Genomic DNA, 13,606 nt, shown 5'->3' with positions numbered 1-13,606 from the left:
ATATATATGTGCATTCTCTGGGCATGGCAGATTTTTCTAAAAATGATGATGAGAGTAAATCAGTACAAAATAGGTGGCAATTGAATGCCTTTCTTTAGAAAAGAAGTTTTTATTGGAGAAACATAATAATTAGTTTCCACAACCCATAGCTGCGGACACTGACTGTTCTGCTAACGAAAGATACTGCAGATATTGGCTGCAAAAGAATACAGGAAAATTACAGACACTGAAAAAAGGGCATACTTTTCATTTACTAACTTTTCTTCTCTGAATATTCCTTTGAGTTACCTTGTTTTGTTTACAAGAGCCTCAGGGGTGGAGGAGGGTGGTGCATTGCCTACATGGGCAATTACTTTACATACTCATTTCAATCATAATCCATTCAGAATGATAAAAATGAAATCAAATGTAATTTATAATCTAGAACATTGCAGCTAGAGCTTTTTAAATATTACAGCTACAACGTGATTTGACATAATCCCTTGCAGTCATTCAGGCTCTTTTAAAACCAAAACACATTTATCCATAAGTGACAATTACATCTCCACTTTTTTCTTCTGAAAATTTGGTATGTTATTATGGTTTGGGGGCCGATCTTGTGTAAGTAATGATTGCTGGTTGCATATAAAGCTGTTTATTTTCAGACTGCCACCTACCCTGAACCTGTTCCATACACTGTCATTTGCTTAATGCTGCTAATTAATATGAAATAACATTCCACTGTTAGGCAGTTAAAAAGAAAGACTTCAAATGGAGCTTAGCCAGTTGTAATGGCTGTCTTGTTAATACTGTTGTCATGTGCTCTAAAATGACACTAAACAGTAATTCCACTCTGTGAGTATTATGATATGAGTGGCATTTCATTCTGTGTTTAGAAATCCCAAAGCAGCATGAGATGATTGTGTATTCCTCCTCCATACAGGGAGAGGAATTCCCCTAAACCTGATGTGGAGTGTAATTTCTTAGTTATTGATTTGTTTTATTTCCAAAAAGCCATTGGTGACAGAATCTCAGTAGCCTGATGCTGAAGTACATCTGTAGCACATTTCTGAGCATGCTGCTGCCAACCTAGTTTCTGTTTTGTCCACAGAAGCTGATCTCTTCTGTGTGGTTAATTGTCATTATCTTATCTTCATCTCTTACAATACGCAATATCTACTTGTTTTTCATGGTTTTGTAAAACAGTGCAGCATTATTCTCTTTGGCAAAAACGTCTGGGTGTGCTGAGTCCAAAGCTGACAGTGCTTGGAAAGACTCTGATTTCAGCAGGCTCTGGATTGCATGTGAGTGTCATTCTTTGTGTGCTTCCCACTGCCAGCTGAAATGCCTGTTTGCTTCAGGTTGTAGCTTTTTGTCTCTCCTTCTCAGAGCAGCCTCACTTCAGGTCTGGTGCTTCTTAAAATTGTGTGATAATGGGAAAGTCTCACTCTGAGGTTTTCGATTTGCTTTTGTTGGATATTGAGGCAAATTTTCTCTCCCTCCTCCCCCATTGGCTGCGATTTCTTCAGGAACAAAAATGCCTGACCTCTTCATGGAGTGAGTGATCACTTTCAGGGACATAGCAGAGGATCAGAGTTCCCCAGCTGGGCTTCAAAATGCCAATATTGATGCAATGAGAAAAGTCCAGTGGAGAAGAAGGAAAGCAGAAACTACAAGGCTGGGGAAATACCAAGCAGTAGGTATGTGATACTAGGCTAAAAGGGTATTGAAATTCTTGGTATTGCAAATGCTGTCAATTCTTGGTATTCCTAGACTCAGACATTAGAAGTCTTGAGTTGAATGTTAGAAAACAATCAACTGTTTTTCTGAAAAGACACTGAGTCCTTGTTCTTTTCTTTGAAGTTTCAGATTTCTGTAGCTCCTTCATGTGTGTCAGAGACATACCAGTAATGTTTTGAGATACTTTGAGAGGTGTTCCTGGGGAGCTGCAGCTGGGCTCATCTCTTACATCTGCTGACCTGAATCATGCTGCTCTCCAGAGTCTCAACTGGCCATTTTCCTGTGGCGTTGAATTACATGTGCATGGCCCCAAGACTCTGGGGTAGTTTTGTCCTATTAATTCTATCCAAGTGCCTTCCTCAGCTGTGCCCTTCCGCCTCTTGTAGGGTCACTCGTCTAACCTGCACATCCTCAACCACACTCCACTTTCTCTCTATGGGTCAGGAAAGCTTTTCCCCTAAACCCTTCCTCCAGTTTCCCCTACAAACATCCTCCAGTTCTGTCCTTCATACTCACCTCTGTCTTCGGGTTTTGTCTCCAGGCTTAGCAAGGTCAGCTACAGAAAGCATCCTTTTCCCCCGACCTGCTCTTAACAGGAAGCTTAGGATAAAAAGCTTTACCTGCTACTTTTGGTTGTTGACAAAAAGCAGAGCAGAGCTGATGTGCTGCTTGTCTCAGGAGGTGTGGAGAAGTGGGGCAGGCAGACAAAAGCAAAGCTCAAGAAGACATGAATAGAGTGTCAGAGATGCTGACCATATAAAGAAGAAATGGGAAAAATCTGATAGACCTTTTGGATTCAAGATCACCCTGGCCAGCAGAACTGTGTTTACAGGAATGAGAAATACGAGAGGTTGAGAGGAGTAAAGACAAGAGCCAGGATTTCTATATTTACAAGTCTAAGATGGGCCCTAAGTTAGTATTGTTGTGTTGAGCAAAAAAAAAAAACACAAAAGGGAAAGAGATCTTGAGGAGTTTACAGCTTTGTGTTACTTTATTCTGCAACACAAGTCCACTCAAAAGGCAAAGGTTTCAAAACAAAAGATCCAGACAAAATCATAATGAAATCTTTGTAACTAGCTTAAATCTGGGGTAGCTATATATATCCTGATTAGATCCCTCTGCCCAACTCTATATTAATTAATTTGATAATAGTGACACTAATTATCATTCTTTTACTCACTTGCCCTTATTGCTGCTTCCTCCTCCACGTCTCTTGGTTAGTGAGCATATCCTTTGTGGAATGCAGCACAGCAGAAGACAGCAAAAATGACTGAATGGGAAAGAAGACAGAAATAAACTTCACCTGGTAATGTAACCCATGTTTTCAGGCTTCCCACATGGTATGCTTAACTTTCTAATTTGATCATATTTTTATGTTTTGAATATTGTATGAAGTGGTTTAGATAAAAATAGAATGAGAGCTAAGTGGAAGTATCATATCATTTGAACTAGTTCAGTCTGAAGACTGTTTTAGCTGGCGACATAGCTGGGTTTTGTTATTTTTAAAATCTTTCTGTATGAGAGAAAAGCAAGGCAATTTGGCTTCAACGATTTGGTAAAAATCCTAAGTAAGTTAAAAGCAGCAGCCACGTTCCTGTAAGTTGTCACTGTAAATTGAAGGGGTTTTGTGTGAATGATCTGTATTGTTTGTAGAAGTGTGTAATTTGACTGTTTGTCTCTCAAAACCATTGAAAATGGACTATTTTAAGTGCAGATAAAATAATAATTCATTGCATTTCTTTATGTGTACACAAATGGATGTCACCTCGAGGACTGTATGTTGTGTGCCCAGTGTCGGAGGTTAGGTGTGGTAACATGTAGCCCTTAGCAAACACTCCTGAACAGGATATTGGGAAGACTAAATGAATCCATACAAACAAACTTGCACTCTCTTTTGTTGGAAGATGTAGAGATACCTGTGTCTCTGCTTTCTTGCTAAGGTACTATATCACATTTTGTCTTGTTTCTTCCTGTGTTTCAAAATCAATATTCTATCCACAGTTTCAGTTTTCTTATCTGCTGTGTCTTATCTGCTGTCTTTGTGGAGATGGACAATGAATTCAGTCCTGAAAAGTATTTGCAATGCAGAGTTTTTTAATAATATAGTTTTGGATGGTTATTCAAAAATAACAGCATGTCATTTTAATGGGTGAGTCTCAGGGTTGTCAATTTACTTTAAGAAAACCTAAAGCATTGACTGGCTTTATATCTTTTTCATAATACCGTACTGAAAAATACCTACTAAAGACCATTTGGAAGAATTTTATTTGTGTTTTGTGTGGCTCTTACCCACTAGAGGAACTCTACTTACAGCACCTGAGACCTGTTAAAATAGGTGCTGTTTCATCCCTCCAAAAAAAGGCAACACAGAGAAAATAAGGGAATTTTATTTTCATTATTTTATGGATGGAAAGACAGGCACAAAGATATTGTGGATTCTTCTGGGTCATGCAAGAAATATGTCATGGAGTTTGAAAAGAATCTGATATATTCTGAATTGTAGCACAGTGGCTCAAACCAACAGTCTTTGGTTATACGTAACAAAAATGGCATTGTTAATATCAAGTTGAATCCATGTCATCATTTTCCCAAAAATATTTAAGAGAAAACTCAGCGAGTGAATGTATATTAAAGCAAGAACAGTAGCAGAAAGCAACAGGGAATTATATTCTCTGTTTTAAAATATGGAGGCGTAGTTTTTCGAAAATACTTCTCATTCATCACAGGTACAGAGTTCTGTTCCTTGTATATGTAGCATTTGTTTAGTAAATAGTGAATGTAAAACCCTCTGTAATATATCTTCAAAAGCAGCATTCCATTGCTTTTCCACAGTTCCTGTGGGGTATCATCTGGGACACAGACACGTGTGAGAAGTGGGATGTATTGGAAGAGGCACCCACAACAGCAGAGTTCATGCAGGTGCCACGTATGGAAGGGAACTAAAAAGTTGAGTCAGCACAGGACTGAAAGTAGGCTAATAAATAAGCTCTACACACAGGCTCATTAATTAGCTTGGGCACAGCATCAAACTGATACAGCTTTTGGAGCTGAATCTCCACAACAGGGCTCAGCAGGGGCTGATGTCAGTGAGGGCATCTCTGCTCTGTTTTTCATGGCACAGAGCAGACCCAGTTCTATTTTCTTCTCAGCCTGTGCCTGTTGGGGGGGTGACAGAGAGACCGCTATCTTCTGAGAGGCCCTTGGCCAGGCTTGGTTTGCAATAAACCTTCTCAGTCCTGAATTATTGTATGGCTTCTGATTTTGAAGAGGTGCAAGCACTAATATCTTCAGCTGAAGACAATAATGATGCAGGTGCTCAGTGCACCTCAAAAGATTTTATTCATTTAATCAGTTCTTGCCAATTCTTAGCACTCAGCTTCCCAGGACTGCCTTTCTAGCATGTCTAGACTTATTCACAATCCACGCCTTTGAAGATCATTAACACTACTGAGTAGACGTGTGGGATTGAAGGTGGGTATGTAATAAGAGTGCTCTTGTTTCTCCATGCCTTTTGGGGGCTGGGATGAAACATGATTTAGAAACTTGTATTTTGGAAGATGATGTGTGTAAAACCGGTCTCTCTGCTTACATTGGTGGGGTTGTTTGAAGAACAAATTACTTCCATCTTTATGCCCAAGTCTATGACAGATGAAACAGAAGGGGCCACCTTGCTTTAATGTGTTTTGGCTGACTAACCACTGACTAACTGGGTATGATAAAATATCTTGGGACCTCGCTCTGGTGAGTTTTTTAGAACCTCTTAGAACGTATTTAAACTGTTTCTCTCAGTTTTCATTCTGACTTTGAGATTAAGCCAGCTAAATCTGCCTTAAGATTTATTAAAGTTGGGTGGACTAACTCAGGAATTCTAACTTAGAAATGATCTAGAGTTGATACTTCAGATGTGGCTCAATCATGACTGAGGTAATTTCTTTAAGGACAATAAAGTCTCAGGTACCTTATGCTTGTGTACAAGTACAAGGAGCAAGAACCAAGCAGTAGGGAGCAGAGATGCTGGAAGATGACTGTACCAGAAGACTTTATTTAACCTGTGCCACTCCAGAGAGAAGCTTGAAATTTTTCACTCCTTCCAGACTGGCTCTGTAGAACCTTGCTTTGCAAAAATAGAGATGTATTTTGCAAAGAGAGTTGTTAGTGAAAGATTCTCTTGAAGATTTTCAAGATCGATTTCTTTGAAACTTATTTTCAGAATGTATCTCCTGTCTTACTTATCATTGGGAGAGTCCATACTGGTTAAATACTGCCTGTGCTGCTTCCATACAGGAAGACATAGTGGGCAGCCCTCAAATAAATTTAAAGACTTTCTTCTTTCTTCATAAATGGGACAAATTTTGTAGCCTCTCCTTCCACTGTTTTTAAACACTTATTCTGGAGGTTCTGGACTGACTCTATTTGGGTCTCATTTGAGCTTCCACACACCAGATAAGATATGGAGCAACCTATGATAAAATTTTAATGAACAGCACAGTCATACTATCCACAGGCATAGATCACACAGCCCATGTTCATGGTTAGAACTACACACATCTAAAACAGATGCCTTTTTCATCATTGTCTCTACGTTACTCTTCTCCAGGGATATAAAATAGCATTTAAGAATTCTCCCAAGGGTGCTTTCGTGGAGCAGATAAGACAATTTCTTCAGCTAGATTGCAGCTGTAATTCTTTTCAATTGTAATTGCTGGCTGGAGAGGTGCCTGCAGGCCAGAGGGATGCTGTTCTTTACATTAGTGTCTTTGAAAAGAAAAGGAAATGTAAACCCAGTGGTTGTTTCTGAGATTTTTTTTTCAGGTGTCACCATGTGAACTCAAAAAGAGCAAAGCCTCTCAGTAAAATAGAAAATAAATAATAATAAAACCACCATGGCTTACTCCTTGTAAAAGTCTCTTTAGGGTTACACATTTGTGCTGGGAAAGCTGTCCCACATTTGGGAGGCTGTGCTGCAGCCAACTGCTCCTCATCACAGCGTGCTCTAGGTGGGAAGATAGCAGGCTTCTCCCTTTACTGCTCCTTTATTTCTGTGTTGCTTTGTTTTTATGGCAAAGAATGAAATGTTCTTCCTCCAAACTTTCTGACATTTGGCAGGGACAGGGGAAGGAAGTGCCATGCCAAAGCAAATCCCTGTGCAAAAGCTGCAGAGGATGTGTTATTTTTACTTTTTTGTCCTGAGAAAATCTGTGAGATGACAGAGTCATGCTGCAAAGGGTGTATCAAACGGTGGCTGTTTGTGTAGTGACAAATGGAATCAAATAAATGGATGTTGTGTAATTTAACAACACTTAGCAAAACTGTGTTGTGCCAGATCTGCGCTGCTGTAAGTTGACTGGATGCAGGTGCAAAGACCTGTGCCAGTCCTGAGGCAGAGCTGAGGCCAGTGAGAATTTACTAAAAATCCTGCCAAGTATAATTATTAATTTTGCACTTGCTAAGGGACAGCTCTGTAGATCATTGGTGTGTCACATTGTTTACGGGCAATCTATACTGCATGGCAGTTGGAAGCCCAAGACTTGGACTGTGGAACACTTTGTATGTTGAATATGGAAAGAGAAGGGTAGGGCTGCTGTGCAGCCACACAACAGCTCATGAGGACCATGCCCTGAAGTGAGGGCTTGAAAACACTCATGGCTTTTCATGTTGCAAATCCATGTCTGGTTGCTGGGCTGTGCTCGAGAGGTTCCCTGGAACACTGACAAAGTTTTCGATGTAAGACTCACTGGGTGAACTTCTGTTAACTGTATTAGGAGCTGATCAAAACTCTGGCCTTGGAGTGTGAAAGGACTCTTAAGACATCTTGAGAAGTCCAAAGAGAATCCCAGAACTGGGCCACTTAATAAATGCCACTTCTTCAAGAAAATCAGATGTTTGTCTTTCCCATTGCAGTCAATGAGAACTTCTGGCAATCTGCCCAGTTTAGATTTGGGTTTTAGAAATATTTACACAGGTTTCTATTTTTAATAAGATTCATCTTTGTTCTTCTATCAACTATTGTATTAACTGCAAAAAACCCAGTCTTTTGAGATCAGTTAAAAACTGCTGGTTTGACAAAAGCTGTTTTCCCCATAATGCTGCATGATGTGAGTGTGGTTAAATCCAGTGGCCTCGTTCTGGAATGAGAAACAGTGGATTGCACATAGCATATCCATTTTACTCAAAGTCTGATGCAGCCAGCCTTGGGCTCATTAATCCACAAATACATTTTCCCTGAAAAATGAGTCTATGTAAATTTTAGAGCTCAGAAGTACAATTCACCTCTGAAAACAGTTTGAGAAATTCACATGAATAGTTTGAGGAATGAGGTGAGTTGTCATTCCTCAGAGAAGAGGGGGTTTCTGTGCTAACAAATTACAGTGGTGGTTGGATTTTTCATGAAAATTAGCAGTTATGTTACTTCATATACAAGAAACTTCATCAGGAATGTTTGTGCTGTGAAATGAGTGTGAATTTAGCTTACATAATGGTTCTTGATATTCCAGAATGAGGATTTTTTACATCTTGCAAAATAAAATTGGTTCAGTTGCCTATTGACTGTAAGAGAGATTTATTTGCGAGACCCAGTAGCAGTGGGCTGGCTTGCTGATTATAGTCTGCATTCTGAAAGATCTGTTGGTTAAAAAGACTGATTAGAGGGTAGCCTAGAGAATTAAGAAGTGTACAATGAGATGAGGTTGTGGAATTTACGCTCCACATGTGTTGCCAAACAGAATAAAAATATGAAGCCACATGAAAGCAATTTAAAATTTGTACCCTCTAACTTTTCAAGGAAAAGCATAGCTATAGTCACCAATCCTGGTTGAATTCCATTTGGAGAACTGAGAATGTTCTTTGGAGAGTGTTAAGATTTTTATGTCAGGTGGATGTGAGGAGAAAGCAAAAGAGTGTCTACCTGTTTATACCAGCGGACAATGAAAAATGATTCTCCTTCAAACAGATAACAACCTTATCTCATACCAGCAATACCTAAAATGGTCTGGAATGGCTTTTCATTATCTAGCTTACACATCTGAAAAATGAAAGGGAAGAAGAATAGAAACAGGAAACCAGTTCCTTTTGATGGATGCAGTTTCACTTCTAACGTCACTCTTGAAATGCACATTCTCAGACACGTTTGCCCAATAATTTTCAGAGCAGAGTCCTTGGGGGGTTTTCCCAAATGACTGCTACATGCATTAGGAGGAACTAGTGCTTTTCTCCCTCTTCTCTTTCCTGAGGTGCATATTTGTGTGGAGGATGCTTTGCCCAGATCTTTAGATGCAAGATAAGCAAATACGTACCATAGCTGAAATTTGCCCTGCAGTGATGCTCGTCTTCTGTGCAAACTGCCAGCACAGCACCTTATGTTGTGTAAGGCCAATTTTACATCCTTTATGTGGTTCTTCTGCTGTACATAAGAATTTATGTAGATTGTTCCACTGGGGTAAATTTTCTTTATTTGGAAACAGAGAAGATTCTGATTCCATTGCCAATGTGATCGCAAGCCATGCCTAAGAAATGCTACATCACACACTCCTTTTATAGTTCATAAAATACTAATGTCATCTTATCTTCACTGTCATTATTTCTGCCTTGAATGCTGTGGCTGCGGCTTGGCACTGCCAGTCTCCCAGGTTTTGATAGCAGGCAGTTTGATGGGATGGAGAAATGAGGTTCTTGGGAGAGGCTTCTTTCTACAATACAAACTGCAAACTAATGGATTATTAGTCAGAAAATGTCTAAATAGTCCTGTGGTTTCTTTGACACTGGACAAAATCCAGTGGAAGTACATGGCTGCTCTGTGGGGATAAAAGGAGCAGTCAGGGGTATTCTTCAGCTCCATGTCCACCCCAGAAAGGCCCAGCTTTCTCTATTGGATCAAAAAGAAGGATGGGAAAATAAGAAAATAAGAACTCGCTAATAAATTATGCTACAAGAGCAGCCAATGTGTAAGATTTTACAACCATAAAGTTGGTTTATCCTTGTACTTCTGTCCATTACAGAACTGTATAGTGTAAAGGGCAGAGATCCTGCACGTCATTTAGCATAACTGGACGTTGAACTTTTTTAGAAGCTGGGAGTTTCTTTGAGCATTAAAATTAAGGATTATTCTTAGTTTGATTAAGACATGACCCTTTAACAAATTCTCTGTTCCTCCATTCAGACTTAATTATTGAAATGCCTAACTTGTTTATACCTTTCAAAACCGTTGTTTTGGGAACATCTTATTGAATAACATGGCAAACCAGAAAAGTTTATTTAAAACTGGAAAGATTTGGACTTCATCCAACTTCTGAGTTTAGCCTGCTTGCTCGGAGAGAAGATCGGCAATAATGGGCCCCACGTGGTAAAGTACTGGGGTGGGTTGACCTTGGCTGGATGATATTAGCAAATGAGAATAACTGGAAGTTCACGGACTACTTTGGGGAAGGTTGTAAAATAAGGAATTTTTGTTTAAGGAATTGTATAGAAATCCTGAAATTATCTGAAATGGTGCAGAAAACGCTCATATTAGGAATTTGGATTTGATGTGTCAAAGATGCAAATACTGACTCAGTGTCCCCACTGTAATTGCAATAAAAATTTGCTAGATATTAAATACTTCAAAGTCATGCATACACAAAACCCGATCTGAAGCAGAATAAATTTGCACTAAGCTTTGTGTCCAAATTATTTTTCAAAGACATAAAACTGTTGCAATTAATATCACAATATTATTTAATGGCAGTACTAGCAGGCATTTGATATGCTTTTAAGGTCTTCTTCATTCCTCTCCTGACCTGTTTTGGGTGCCTGTGCCTCCTGCTTTTCTGCCTGTGTTTGATGTGAATGATGCTATTGAGAAAAGCAGGAACTGCAGGCACTGGGTACTGGGCTTAATGTTATAGTGGGTGTGTGTATAAGAGAGAACAGGCTATTAAGAGACTCTGGACTAGGTATGCTGGAAAAGCAGAACAATAAGCAAATGCACAAGACACAAATGGTGATGTTTCCATGGAATCATCTAGACTAAAAATTACAGAGTTTAACTGCAGAGGTAGAAGGATTCAGATACTTACAGAAGTTAAATGTCAACAATCCTGCAGATACCTGTGCCTCCTAAGCCTTCCAGATCATGAGAAACTTTCAGTGACAGCTGGAACCTGCTAACACCTGGAGCAGTTCTGTTGTATTTTGTGTATTTTATTCTGTTGTATTCTGTTGAGGACAACAAGAAAATTTCTTCACTTCCACTGATATGTTGGAAAGTGCTTTATTTTGCTGTCTTTCTGTGCTGACAGAGAGAGATCATTAAGGACAAATGACATATTTCATTTACCTCAGACAAGTTATTTATAAGCTTGTCCAGGGTTTCCTGTGAATCTTACCCTTCCCCACAAATAAATAATGCTGGTGTTCAGCCACTGCTTTCAATTTGAGGAGAACTGGGATGCAACAGAGGATGCAATCCATGGGACAGTAGGTAATACAGCAATTTTATAGTAACCTTCAGCTTCTATTACTCTCCATGGGTGCTCAAAATCTCTGATGATAGAAGCCTGAGGAGATCTGGCTTTGAATTGTATCTGGAAAGCAGCCATAAAAAGAGATATATTCCTCAATTTCACCACTTGCAAGACTTCCATTCTTGGGCTCCAAGAGCACAGTTGTTGCCAACATGACAGACATTAGGAGGCAAAACCACAAGGACACTGACCTGTAGGAGAATAATGTAAAAGGCCCACAAAATATTCTGACCTTTTTTACAAGTAATGGAAAAGGTCAGTGCCAAAAGCAGCTCCAGTTAGAGTTATAGCTGGAAAAACTGACAGCGAACCTGCTGACTGTAGTTTTACACTGCTTAGCTAAGAAGCTGGGAGTGACTGAGGATCACTTCCCACCACAATGGTAGGAATAAACGCTGTGGCCACAGGTGGTAATATAAATTCCACATCAGTGGCAGTAAATTAAGTCTTCTGCCCTGGCTGTATATCTGAAAATCGTGAGGATCAAGGAGTCAAGGCTCTACAATTCTAAAATAAATAATCACTACCATGTTTTCACCTAACAGGTTGAAAATCCATCCACTGTTGAAAGTCAAAGTGACAGAACATTGTGGGCTCACTGCATCACCAGGCCTTTCTTTCAGGTGGCTGTCCAGCAGCCAACTGACTTAAATCTGGTTGCAGTGTTTTTACATCACCTTGTTAAATACAGGTGTGATGTGAACATTCAATGTATTTCAAATCTGTGAAAAGCTACAGACTATCACTCCAGTACAGAAGTATCTTCTGATAGTAGTGACAGAATGTCACTTCTCTTATACCATGTCATCTTCCTTGCCAGCACAGAGTGAGTAGTAAAGAGTCAAACCGAGTTTCTCCTCTTGGCAGGATTTATGTTGCTCAATTTTAAATACCTGCAACATAGATCGGTGTAAGAGCTCATTATCCAAACTCTCCCTGCAATCACTGGAGAGAAATGGACACTTCTAAGGCAGAGCTAATCAATAATTCACCAAAGAAGGTGAGGGAAGGCACCTTTTTTTCATTTGTGGAGTCTCAGGGAATCAATATGCTGGATGTGAGAGTTTCCATTCTTGGTGATATATGCCTTAGGTCTCTAATCCTCTTGTTAGGTAGTTGCAAGTGTTTCAATGTCAACATTAAACCCCCTCCTAAATTAATAAAAGTGCTATTTTTCTAGTACAAGCAATAGAATACCTTGTTTATACTTTCATTGCATTTAAAAATGGTGTTTTAAAGTAATGTGCATATACATATAACTGTATTATAGAAAGAGTTAGTGGTAGTGCTTGTAAATATTTCTTAGGGCTGTTATGCCGTTTTAGAGGCTTTGAGTAAATATATACCACTATCAAGAAGGAGCAGCAAAGTTAAATAGTAGAGCAAAAGGAGGCTTTTATAAATAAAAACGCATCTGGCTCAGAATGGGAGGTGGAAAAAGAGCATAACCTTGACTGGCTAAATATAAAACCAGACCATATATAAATATAAAACCGTGGAGCAGACCTAAGAAGATTTTGAGGAACAACTCACTGAAGGCATAAAATCATTGAAGAAAAAAACCCTTTTCTCCAGGGAAGAGATTCTGCCAGAGAAGCTGCACAGCCAATATATGTGTAAAATACACATGCATGAAGAACGACATAGCAAAAAGATGAATGAGTTATTTGCACTGGTGTTCACTCTGGAGGAAAGTTTGCTTTTCCTTTACAGTGCCAAGGCTGAAGACCTGTCTTGTGTTCAGGTGCTGGTAGGAGAGATATTACAATAAATTGAAACGAGAAGCAGATAGAACAGATAGAACAAAATAAATTTTCTCATTTTTCATTAGAAGGAGAACTGGTGCTTTCCTTCAGACATCTGGTTGGGAATCTCCACTATTTAATATATTCATAGCTGAACAAAAGTATTGACCAGTGAGTTGATCAGGTTTTCCGGTGTTAAATTAGTTTTGAAGATTTTAGTCAAAATTAAACTGAGAGAAGTGTTTGGACATGAATGAAAATGCACCTCAGTGCTTTGACCCAGTGAAAAAGGCTAAGAAATTATTGGGAATAAGTAAGAATGAAATGGAAAATGTTATAAAAAATTGCTGTATGCCAGTGTACTCAGCAACACATTGACATTCTAGTATGTTTGTACAACAGAGTCATACAATCACTAAGGTTGGAAAAGACCTCCAAGATCATAGAGTCCAGTCTTTGACCAACACCACCTTGTCAACTAAACCATAGTACTGAGTGCCATGTCCAGTTGTTTCTTGGATACTTCTGGGGTTGGTGACTCCACCACTACCTTGGCCCATTGACCCAGCTTGTCCAGATGTGCAGTCCTATCTCCAAAAAATCAATATATAATTAGGAAAGGCAGAGAGGATACTTGGAATGGTC

The sequence above is a fragment of the Coloeus monedula genome, assembly GCF_965178545.1.
Source record: "Coloeus monedula genome assembly, chromosome: 13".
Lineage (NCBI taxonomy): Eukaryota > Metazoa > Chordata > Aves > Passeriformes > Corvidae > Coloeus > Coloeus monedula.
This window is presented reverse-complemented; position numbering follows the sequence as displayed.